General features: G+C 45.9%; 1 long non-coding RNA gene across 1 annotated transcript; it reads right to left on the bottom strand.

Annotated features, from left to right (window-relative positions):
* Window positions 1-17: 17 nt before the first annotated feature.
* On the bottom strand, window positions 18-4,312 carry LOC128822500 (uncharacterized). Its single transcript, XR_008441458.1, has 4 exons — window positions 4,225-4,312; window positions 3,922-4,002; window positions 2,931-3,013; window positions 18-163 (listed from the first exon to the last, which is right to left on the bottom strand). It is a non-coding gene; the product is annotated as an uncharacterized LOC128822500 (long non-coding RNA).
* Between the last annotated feature and the right edge of the window lie 8,230 nt (window positions 4,313-12,542).

A 12,542-nucleotide genomic window follows, 5' to 3' on the forward strand; every position in this document is an offset into this window, starting at 1 on the left:
TATTTTGCCTTTGAATGGGAAGACCCAGACACCCACAGGGTACTCCCACAAGGGTTTACAGAGTCCCCTAATTTATTTGGCCAGGCACTGGAGCAGTTACTTACAGGTTTTCAATTGAGAGAAGGGGCTGTCCTGATTCAGAATGTAGATGACTTGTTAATAGCTGGAAAAGAAGAGGAAGTTGCCAGGGAAGAGAGTATGAGATTACTCAATTTTCTAAGCCTGAAAGGACTCAAAGTGTCAAAATCCAAACTACAATTTGTGGAAAAAGAGGTGAAGTATCTCGGACATAGACTGAGTCAAGGAATGAAGAAATTAGACCCAGAAAGGGTTAAGGGAATCTTGGCTATGCCAAGGCCAAGGACGAAGCGGGAGGTTAGACAGCTGCTAGGATCATCTGGGTACTGTAGACAATGGATAGAGGGATTTAGCGGGAAAGTAAAATTCCTATATGAGAAACTAACAAAAGAAGGCTTGCTTAGGTGGACTCAGGAAGATGAGGAAAAACTACAGGACCTTAAGGCAGAATTAGTAAATGCACCGGTTCTCAGTCTTCCTGATATAAAAAGGCCCTTTTATCTTTCTGTAAACATTGAGGATGGAACAGCATACGGAGTATTAGCTCAAGATTGGGCAGGGAGGAAAAAAAACAGTGGCTTCTTTATCAAAACTGCTAGACCCAGTATCTGGGGGTTGGCCCACTTGTTTACAAACAACAGTTGCAGCAGCACTGTTAGTAGAGGAAACAGTAAAAATAACCTTTGGAGGGGAATTACATGTACTATCTCCCCACAACATTCGAGGAGTGTTACTGCAAAAAGCAGAGAAATGGATCACAGATGCTAGGCTCCTAAAATATGAGGGAATCCTGATTTCTTCACCAAAATTAAGCTTAGAAACCACTTCCCTCCAAAACCCTACTCAATTCCTGTACGGAGAACCTAGCAAAAACTTGACACACGATTGCCTAAAAGTTCTTGAAGAACAGACAAAGAAAAGGCCTGATTTGGAGGAAGAAGAACTAGAAGATTGCGAGAAATTAATTGTGGATGGATCGTCTCGAGTAATAGATGGAAAAAGAAAATCAGGTTGCACTGTAATTGATGGAAAAACCTTGAAGGTAATAGAATCAGGGCCATTAAGCTCAGGGTGGTCGGCACAGGCTTGTGAGTTATATGCAGTATTACGGGCCTTAGAGCTGTTAAAAGGAAAGGTTGGAACCATTTATACAGACTCAAAATATGCTTATAATACAGACATTTGGAAAGGGTAATACATACATTTGGAAAGATATGGGAAGAAAGGGGCTTGATTAATTCACAGGGAAAGGGATTAATTCGTGAGGCTTTAATTAGGAGAGTACTGAGAGCTTTAAGGTTGCCTGAAGGAATCGCTGTAGTTCATGTAAAAGGCCACCCGAGGGGGATACGTAACCAAATAAGGGGAAACAATGTCGCTGATCAAGAGGCCAAAAATGCGGCTCTTAGAGTGTTAAAAGAAACTGTAATTACCAAAAGGGTTAGGGAAGACTGCCCCGATTGTGCAGCTGATTTAGAGGGCAAACGTTGTCACGACTGTTGGAAAGATTTTGGGATGTGTGGAATAAATTGTGCTTGCGAGAATCCCCACAAGAAGTATTGTATACTACACGGACCAATCCAGATATTGGTGTTCACCGAAAAGGAGCAGGAAAAACTAAGAGAAATGGGGATCATAGAGAAGGGAAATAGAAAAGAATTACCAGATGGCCGTGAGGTACTCCCAAAGTCAGTGGCTTGAAAAATCCTGGAAGCAATTCACACAAAAACACATTGGGGTACCCAGGCATTAATAGACCAAATTGCAATTAAATGCACTTGTATGGGGATGCACACCTTAGCTAAACAAATAACACAACAATGCCTAACCTGTCAAGGGGTCAACAAGAGGCAATGGAGACAAAGGGAAATGGGGGGACGGGAATTGGCACATAGAGCGTTTTCCCACATTCAAATTGATTTTACTGATTTGCCTAAAGTAGGAAGATATAAACACTTATTGGTGATAATAGATCACTTGACTCACTTTGTAGAGGCATTCCCTACCTCCAACTACACAAACAGTAGTAAAAATACTATTAGAAGAGATAATCCCCCGCTACGGACTAGCAGAAGTAATAGACTCAGACAGAGGCCCACACTTTGCCTCCAAAATAATTAAAGAAGTAGGAACAAAGCGGCAATATCATACTCCCTGGCATCCACAAAGCTCGGGTAAAGTGGAAAGGGTAAATGGAAGTCTAGATGTAAATGGTAGAATGAAGACCCTAACATGTGTGAACGAAGGAACAGAGACAGCAAATGCTCACAATTCATGCTCAGAAACCTGGAGGATAATGACAACATTACAGGCAGTTGCTGCTATCTACACACGTAACTTCTCAGCCCTCACAGCGCTGACAGGAGTATGATCCTGAGCATCCTGATGAATATGCAAAGTCTGAATATCTATGAGTACTTTGGAGATGGTCAATAAGGAATCACTGCTCAGTGTCACTTCTAAAGAAGGGACACCAGGGTATCAATTAAAAACTAGCAGCAGGCAGTCCTTTACCCACGGACAAACAACTTTGCATGCTGGTGCTACGTGGCAGAAAGAGCAATTCAGTTCATGGGGGAACAACAACCTGGACCTAATGTAAGTTCTGGGACATTCTTGAGGGCCGCTTTTCTGTATCTTGGGAAATTACTCCAAGAAAATACATGCTGACTCTTTATTTACTGCAGAGAAGAAGTATTAGCCATTGTTCAAGATGATACTGGACTAGCCTAGAAATATTACCCAGTTGTTTTGGCTGGGGAATAGTTGGCTGCTATAGGTTTGCACTTCACTCTTAACATACAGGACGGCTGAAATCTGCAAAATAAAAACAAATCTCAAGCATTTATCACCTGCCTTTTCTCTAGATAGCACTGGCTTTTGAAATCCACACCATTTTCAGCATTGTAACACAACTCAGTGCATCAAAAGACTTCTATAAAAGCAGAGCAAGGAACATAAAACCATGATTAACCATGATACATGAAATAAAGAAGTTATTAATAAGCTTTTAAGAGAAATTCTTTAAAAAATAGAAAAAATAATTTTAACAAACACCAGCAGCTTCTGGCACAGAGGTACCTGAAGTACCTCCTTTCAATTGAATTTATAATACACGTTTTGCATTATCTTTGTGCTACGGTTTCCTAACTTGAAGTTTTCTTTGTAGTCTCAGTAGGTAATTTTGAGTCAATAAAATAGATGGACTGTATTTTGAATTATCAGAAACCAGGAAAAAACATGTTCTTGTGTTGATTAAGGTCTTCTTTCTTTGTCTCACTTAGAAAGCACATCCTTATTTTCTTACATTTGATGCAAAGTCACAGAAAAAGACAGGAACTTTAGAAATTTGGCATGTATCTGCCCTATGAAATCTAACTTCATTTTCAAAGACATAGGTCTAAAACTGCCTCATCATACTATCTCTCCTTTCCTTCACACGTCATTTGGGAATGGGCATTCAACACAACATAAGCAATACTCAAAACTTAATGGATTTGATTTTGACTTGACACAACAGTAGGACAAAGGGAATTCCCAGTGCTCTCTTAAGTCTCAGGAATATGGCAGTCTAAACAGATGGACTCATTTTAAAACACCTAACAGAAACTGTAAAATGCATCAACATTTCAATCTACAATAGCTTTTACAAGGTTTATTAACAGCTAATTTTTTACAGTATTTGTCATAAAAAGAATGTCAAAACTTCTGTGATCTTTGTTACTTGACATGCACTAGCTGTCAGCCTACTATAAGAAAATAGTACTCTAAAATTTACCTATTACATATGTTAGAATAACACTAGGAAGTTTACTTGTCACAGAAGGTTTTAACCAGTCATACCTCTTTCACCTTGCCTGAGCCAATAACAAATACCACATCATTGACTGTTATGCTGGTTTCTGCTGTATTTGTAGAAAGAATCTGCAATTAAAACAACCAGAACTATAGTTAAAAGCAAGACAAAAGAGATTAATACAATATCTGACAAAGTCCTCTAAAACGTACTATCTTGCGCACAGCAGGAGGTGACTTTCTTCTGATCCAAAGTCGGAGTATTTGAATGAAGCATGAAAACCTGATATCTAATGCACATTTAAGTGTTTTTGGAAGACACAGTGAAAACCTCAACCATAGAGGCTTTACCTGTGTGCATGGTCAGCAAATCTCCTGTCATCAAAAAGAATGCGGTCCCTCAAGCTATCTCATCATATCCAGGAAGAAATATTAAAATTGCTCCTGAAAGAGAAGCAGGTTTGCAGAGTTAAGCAGCAAATTCGCTTAAAATATCCATCAGTACTGTGCAGAGTAGCATTTGGAAGGTTTTACCTATGTAGTGTTTCCAAAAGAAGGGCAGGATTCATCAAAGGCTCAAAGTACAATCATTGGCTGGGAGTGTGTGTTTATACTTACCGGTCTCACAACTATGACAGATGTTATGAAGTGAGTGCATAATGAGGTCCAGATCCACCTTTTCATCAAAACTGTGATGATAAGCTGTCAGTAGTTCTCTGTCCTCTGCGCTAAGCTCACTAGCACTTGCTCAGACCAGGGAGCTTTCATCCAGATTTCCAAAACCTGCTGAAGCAAATAGAAAAATGCACAGACCAGACCAGAATCAAGGCTGTTTGTTTCAGGTTTGCATTCAGCCACCAACTAAGCTTAGATCAACACCAACAAGACTACTCCTTTCCAATTTTAATTTTCAAGTGTAGCAGAACAGCACCTCCAAAATACTCTTACTGTTCACTGGTTTAAGTGCAATCCAACAAAGCATGAAACTTCAATTTTTAGCATAACTTTCAGTTCTTACTCTTTATTGAAACACAGCCATAAGCAAAGTGTCAGAACTCAAAGTATAAAGACACTACTTGTTTACCTGTTAAATAAAAAGTATTTCAAAGCAATGTTTTCCCAAATGTTTTCCTCCCATAAGTAGGTACTATGCAAGTGGAAACTACACTAAAAAGTGTTCTAAAAATACTAGTCTCTGCAAAATGACAACTGAACTGTAACTGTACGTTAATCAGAAACCAATTCTTGAATGACCTAGTATAAATGTCACTTCTACTGAATTTCTTTCATATGGCTACTATGTATAGACAACAATGTATAGACAAAAACACAACAGGTTTGTTTCCTAAATAAGCATCTGAAATTAAAATGGTACATAGTAGAATCATTATCTCTATTTATCTAAGTCACTATACTCATTTCCTGCCTAGACATATAATCATGATAGCAATGCCCACATCAAAATGATAAAAAATAATAACATGAAAGAAGTCTATACCACTGTAACTATACTTATCCTAGGATTTGCATATAATCAAGTGCAAATCAATAATCAAACATAATCAAAGAAATACACTGACTACAAACACCAGTTTTTTAAAAAGCATGGTTTTGAAACATTCCTGGTCTCAAATAAATCCTGCTATTTAGGTCAGACTTAAAAGGCACAAAAAGCTAAAAATTGTTCTGATTAGAAGCCAAAATGCAAATTTCCCTTCAACATTTCCCTTCAGCTGTTTCTACAAAGTTGTTTTAGCTTACCTGTAGGATTCCCACAAGTCAACCACCTCTGTCTCTCCCAAGTGCTTAGCCCAGTCCACAGCCATCCTGAAAGAATACACAGAAATCTTTTTTAAACTTCTTGCTTCAAAAGACACACAGCCTAAGACTCTGAATTCAATTTATAATTTCAGGAATACAATGTGATAAACAGAAGTTCAAATATGTTTCGAATGTCAAAATTTATTATTGCTTACAGTAGCCTGTTAAGTTAGCAATTAGTTTACATGTTAAAGAAAATTCTTTCTCATTTGTATACTGACAAATCTATGCTTTGGTTTGCCTGTTTGTTTTTTACCAGCCATTAGAGGATTTGCAGTGGATACTTGCTCCCATACTGATCAGCTGCTCTACTTGACTCAAAAAGCCTCTCCCTGAAGCAATCATTCGTGCAGTTGCACTGGTTTCACTGTGCCTATTATCAGCTGAGAATTACAAATGAATAAATAAATGAACAAATAAACCAGCAAACCAAAGAAAAACATTCTTTCTTTTTCACCTAAAGGTGCTGTGAATGTGGCTTACATGATTTTTAAAATCCAGGCCAGACAGAATTTGTTTTCTGACTTCATCCCACCACTCAGTTCATATGAATTTAACACTACTTTAGACACACCGCAGCATCTGCTAATACTTCAAAACAAGCACAAACCAAAAAATAACTAAACAATGCATTAATTCTGCTAATTCCATTCACTTTTCCAATAGGCATCAGAATTCAAACCTAACAAGGTTGGAACCTAGAGACAAAGCAGCCACAGAAATTAAAGTCATTTTGTTATTGTTTTTTTTTCTAATGTAATAAGATGATAGACTTACCACTGACATTTTCAGCTAAATTGATATGGAACACCTGAGCAAAGGCATCAATGACACTATTTGCCCCTTACCTTCATGTCCCAGACCTTGCTATTGTATGCCAACGTAGCTCACATTTGTATTCACCCCTTTATCCAGGTGTCATCAGCTTGCTGGGATTTTCCCCCTGAGAGCAGCCTGGGAATGCTGCTTGCTGTCACAGGGCTTTGTTCCTCCCAGGAAACTCCACAGACTCACTTAGCTTCGTCCTTTCTAACACATGGCCTGGGTTAACTGCCAAGAGGATGAGCAGCGTACGCCGTTCCTCAGCAAATGCCAATCCCTCTAAGAAATGCTGATTCCAGTGGGATTTAGGCCCAAGTGCTGTTCTCAGGAGCACTGAAGTTCAGGGTTTCAGCAGCAAGACAAGAGCAGGCAGCTTGGCAGGCCTCCATCAGCTCCAGCACTCACCTGCCTTGCAAATTCCTCTGCTTCCTGTAGCCATTGGCTGAACTCCTGTTCTTGACCTGCGGCCTTCTCCTGTTACCCGTGAGACTGGAAACCTGAGGTACTGAGGCACGTTATGAGGAAGTCTAGAATGAAATGACGGAGGAGAATTCTTCAGAAACTGCACTTTGGATCGTTTGCCCTGCTTGGTGCTTGCAACTGTCCGCAGTAGATGTGAAGTTTGTGGTTCAGTGAGCTATATGGCCCCAAAAAGAAAAGACTAAGTTAGCTCAGGAAAACCAGGATCAATTTACTCAGCTCCTGCAGGCCGGAAATGAGAGAGCAGCAAATGACTGAAAAATGCAGTACTATGCAGCACGTACCCATCGTGGGCATGACAGAGATTTCAAACCCACATCCATGGGGAATCTGACCTTGTAGGTTTCCCACAAGCCAACGGGAGTGGGTTTTGGCAAAGGCACAAGGAGCTCAGTGTTGGACGGAGAAGTTTGTCAAGAGAAGGGCTGACTTGGGAGCTGGTGGAAGTGGAGAGAATGGGCAAATGCCTCCATGGGTGCACCCTCACTGTGTGAGGGTTGCTCCAAGGGCACCCCCTGCCATGCACAGGACGTGGGCACTGCCCCGTGCAGAGGACGTGTCCCTGCCATATTGCCAACATAAACGCTGCTCCTGTGTCATGCAAACACATATGGGTGATTTGTTAGTCGGCATCTTTTCCCCGCTAAAAAATCATTCTTCCTTCAGTGAGCCCTACAATTTGCTGGTTGATGTTAGCCACGCAGTGAACGGGCAGGAATGACAGGCATTCCAATTTAGGGAACTGGTTTTAGTCAGAAGCATTGGTGGCCAAAGGACAGGGTGTGTGGGCTTGGTGCCTGTTCTGTGTTCCTCTTGGATCCTTTGAGCTATGGGTTATGCACTTCAAGCGGGTTTTGTGCTGCTTTGGGACAGTGTGTGCCTTGTCAAAGGAGTCCTTTTTGTCGCCTGATGCCGTAAAGTCTGTGGACAAATGCAGGCATCCTTTTATTTTCAGCTGCAATTCTAGGGTCTGCAGACATGTGCAGGTATCCTTTTTTCTTCCTTTTTCTTCTACACTCTGTGGATTTGTGCAAGTGTCCTTTTCTTTTTTTCCCCTGTTTTGCTGTGCAGTCCGAGAATTCATGCAAGTGTCCTTTTATCCTCCTTTTTTGGCACAGTCTGCAAACTCATGTAAGTGTCCTTATTTTACCAATTTAGTTGCATGATCTGGGGACTTTTGCAAGAGTTCTTTTTTTTAGTCTTTTCACGGCACGCTCTGGGCATTCTTGCAAGTGGGTGATTTTTCCCTTTCTGTTTCATGGTCTGTGGACTGGAGCAGCATTGCTCAAATGATGGAGCGAGTCCATAGAGCAGTCGGCAGCGCTTTCTCCTTGATGGCCCTCGCCATACTGCCCGTGGTGCTGCCGGGCAGGCCTCAGTAGCTGCGTCTTGGGCAGCATCGCCACCCCTCAGCTCCGTCTGTCACGACTCCGGCCCCGACTCCGCTTGTGGCTCCTCTCGGGCCCGCGGAGGACACGCGCGGCAGGGCCTCACTCCCGCCTCCGCTGCAGGTTCCCCGGACTGAGCTCTGCCACTCGGCAGCGTGGCCGCCCAGCCCGATGCCAGTACCCTGTTCAGATGGGGATGCCCAGCCCGAGGTGCCTGGGGGGCCGTAGCCGGGAGGTCGGGAACCGTTCCCAGCCCTGGCCCGAACGCCAACAGCCACACCTCGCCTGCAGGGAAGGCCCTGCAGGAGCGATTCCGCTGGGTTACCTGCAGGGCCGCGGCGCCTTGGGCACCGTCTGCTTGGGGACGTGCCTGGCGGACAACGCCCCGGTGGGTGGTGGGGCTGGCAAGGGGCGGAGTAGGGGGAGGGCAGAGGAGAGGGAAGGCGGGGCTGGGCAGGGTGGGATCTGAGCTCAGCCCGCTGCTCCCATTGGCTCGCAGGTGGCCATCAAATGTGTGTCGCGGGATTGCATCCGTCATTAGGGCGAGCTGGTGAATGACTTGGGCCAGCAGCAGAAAACAGCACATGACGGGCGGGGTAAGCTGAGGCCCCGGGAGAGTGGAAGCTGCCAGGACGCCTCAGAAGAGAGCTGGCGTGAGCTCAGTGGAGGGCTCAGAGCATCCTGGGCTGGGTGAGGGCTTCTAGACCCCGGCACGGCATCAGCCCCACTGACGGCATTGTGGTCTTCTTGCAGCCCAATGGAATCCGCGTGCCCGTGGAGATCGAGCTGCTGGACAAGGTGTCCACTGGGTTCCATGGTGTTGTTCAGCTCTTGGATTGGTGTCAGCTCCCTAACAACTTCGTGTTGGTGATGGAGCGCCCTGAGCAGTCTTAGAACCTCTTTGATTTCCTTCTGCCATGGGGGCTCCATGTCGGAGGAGGTGGTGCAGGGGCTGTTCCTCCAGGTGCTGGAGCCCATGCAATACTGCAGCAGCTGTGGGGTCCTGCACCGGGACATCAAACCAGAGAACATCCTCCTCGACCTGGCCACCGGACAGGCAAAACTGATGGACTTTGCCTGTGGCACCGACCTCCAAGACACAGTCTGCCCACACTTTGCAGGTGAGCCCACCCAGGGCTGTGCTCCCAGTTGGAGCCGGCATCTCATGGCCCAACCTGGCTATGGCTCCAGGGATTCCCCCGTTTACTGCCAGTCAGGGGCACACCTATGAGCCACAGAGATCTGCCTGTACGAGGCAGAAGGAAAGATCAGAAGAACCATTCCACCTTCTCTCGCTGCTAAGCCAGTTCTCTTCCTCATAAAGACAAAATGCAGTTTTTCTGCGCACCAATGGCAGCTTACCGCACCTGCAGAGCTGAGAGGCTTTTCCCCCTGCTGCTGTGCTACAGGCAGATTTAGCAGCATTACCTAACATGGATACCCACAGAGGGACCACAAGCAATTGACTTTGTGCCACTTGATCTCAAAGATCACCACTCTCAGCAGACACAGATGGAAGAGACTTGCGCGCTCCCTGTTTGCCCTGTAGACGCACACCTGGCCGGCACAGCTTTCCCTGATGGAGAAAAACAACAAGGAACAGCTCCCTCACAGCCGTGCAGCCCAGAGATCTGCAGGGCGCCATCAGCAGCCGGCTTCATAAGTGACCAGTTCTGCTGGGATGGAAACCAACCACCAAATCCTCGCTGACTTCAGTGGCAGCAGCAGCAGCGCCTGCGTCTGATCCCTAGGTCTGGGGCTGGGCTGGACAAAGGACACACATGGCACACCGCCCCTGAAGGATGTGACTTTGGAAACAACCACCTGCCACTGTCTCCTGTTGTTCTGCGGTAGGGTCACAGCAGCCTGAGGCACTGGGCAGCCCTCAATGCCACCTGAGACTACAGATGACAGGCCCTGGCCTCTGAGACCAAACACAGGGGGAAAGTCACTCTCCAGATGGAGCTTGCAGATTGAAAAGGCTGCCGTGAGCAGCCATATCAAAGGGCAGACAAATGAGGCCCTCCTGCTCTTTAGCTGTGCCGTGCAGCTACACAGCCCTGGGTAGACACCGCAGAGCACAGGGACAACAGAAAGCACAGAAAGAGGAACAAACCCAGCCAAGCACAGAGACTTGTCATGATTGCTGAACCCCAGACAACCCCAAGCGTGCCATCACCCACCAGTCCTTTTCTGTTGACAAAGAGCAGGTCCAGCGGGTGCCTTGCCTTGCTGGCCAGGGTCCTGCCAGGCTGTTTCCTCTCTGCTCTCCTGTACTGCCAGCATATGTGCCCATCTTCTTCGATCCACTTGCAGAGCCTTGTACCTATTAGCCATGGCCACGTGGGAGGCAGGAGCAGTCCACAGAGGAGACGTGCCGGCTACACCGAGCAGGAACCAAAAGCCTCTGTGTGCCCGGCTGAAAGCCTGTATCTCCACAGGATGTTTTGGCTGCCCTGCTCTTCACTGGGTTTTGGCTGGAAATGCAATTGCCCTTTCTTCCTCATCCAGAAATCCATGGTTGGGGAAAAAGCTAGCCAATGGACAGCATTCCAAAGGCAGTGTGGGTTGGAGCTGATAAATGGAGGAGATTGTTGCCAAATCCAAACCACACCAGGATGCCCTTTAGAGGGACTTTCCATTTTTAAGAAAGAATGGCCAATTCAGAAGGGAACGTAGAGCCTTATTCCATGGCTGACAAGGAAGGCAATCGTCCAGCAGGCTTGGGAGTGTATAGGACTTTTATTGTGAGTCCAGCTCCAAGCTGCCTTTGGAGGAAGTAATCCTGAAGTGGTCCTGGTCATCTCTTCTGCTTCCTTGATTGCTTCGCTGCAAGTTTCCTTCCTTTTCATTTGAAAAGCCCTTAGAGTTGGGATTTAGATGGCAGGGGCCCATGTGATCTGGAGAAGGAATAATAGAAGTACAAACAGTCATAGAAACAACAGCAGTATGAAACCAGCCCTACAGCCAATCAATTTCTCTGAAGTATTTTGTCTCCAAAGACTGGTGACAAGTCTGGAGTCTAAAGGGAATCTAGGAAGCCAACTGTTCTGATCAGTGTGGCCAATCTAGCACACACACCTTCTCTGAGTCATTGGCTAGGTCACAGCCATCTGCTGCTCCCAAAACAATCCCTGCTTTTGTCTTTACTGTAGAGGGAAGCTCAGGCAAAGCCCACCCACTGCCAGCTGCCCTCAAAGGCAAAAGGAATGCCCCAAGTGCTCCCTGCCTGCATCCAAGCGCCACAGTGGCTTCTGTAGGGAGTCCAAAATGTCTCTCCCAACACCAAAGGAGGAGGAACGTGTGTTACAGCCCATGCTGAGGCACACACACTATAATACACTGCTCGACTGGACAAAGAATGCACAGGACGTACTCAGCAGCTTCAGGCACCTCCTCAGCAGCCTGACAGCCAGCCCTCTCCCACAGCTCCAGCCTGGCTCTGCAGGGGCTTCCCGTGGCACCTCCCTCCTTCTGAGGGGAAGTTCTGGGCTTCCCTTTCTCTTTGGGCCTGCAGCACCATTCCTGCCTTCCTCAAACCTGCGCTCTGGTAGCCTCTCACCAGACCGCTCCCTGAAGACACAAAAATCTCTCCAGCACTGTTTACCAAGGGCCAGCTAAGAGACAATGCCACCCAGACAGACAGTGTCCAGAGAAACAGTGCCCAGAAGGAGCCCAGAGGAGTCCAAAACAACACACAAACTCTCTTTTCACACTCTGTGCCTCTTGACTCTCTCTGGTTCTTATCTTTTCTCGCCCAGGCTGCATGATGGCAATTTACTGCTTCATCTCAAGCAGCCTTTTCTCTTGCTCCTTCTGTACCTCTGCCAGGAAATTTTCCCCTTGTGCCAGCAGCTGCTGTGCCTCCAGACGCTGCCCTTCCGACTCCTGGTGAGGGGAGGAAGACACTTCCACATGAAGTGCCAGCCAAGCTCCCCAAATAATCAGTGGAAGGTTCATGCCTCACACCACCCCCCACCTGAAAAGTGCACGTCAGTAGTGACTTTGTGCCCTCCAGCAATGCTGTCCCAAGCAGAAATTCAAAAGCAGGATCAGCAGGTACGAGGAAAAGGAGATGCCACCTTCCTTTCCTGCTCTGATGGCTGCCTGTTTCCTGGCCCCTCTCCCCTCAGGATTTCTACCTGTTCTCACAGGTTC

This window comes from Vidua macroura, chromosome Z, assembly GCF_024509145.1.
Source record: "Vidua macroura isolate BioBank_ID:100142 chromosome Z, ASM2450914v1, whole genome shotgun sequence".
Lineage (NCBI taxonomy): Eukaryota > Metazoa > Chordata > Aves > Passeriformes > Viduidae > Vidua > Vidua macroura.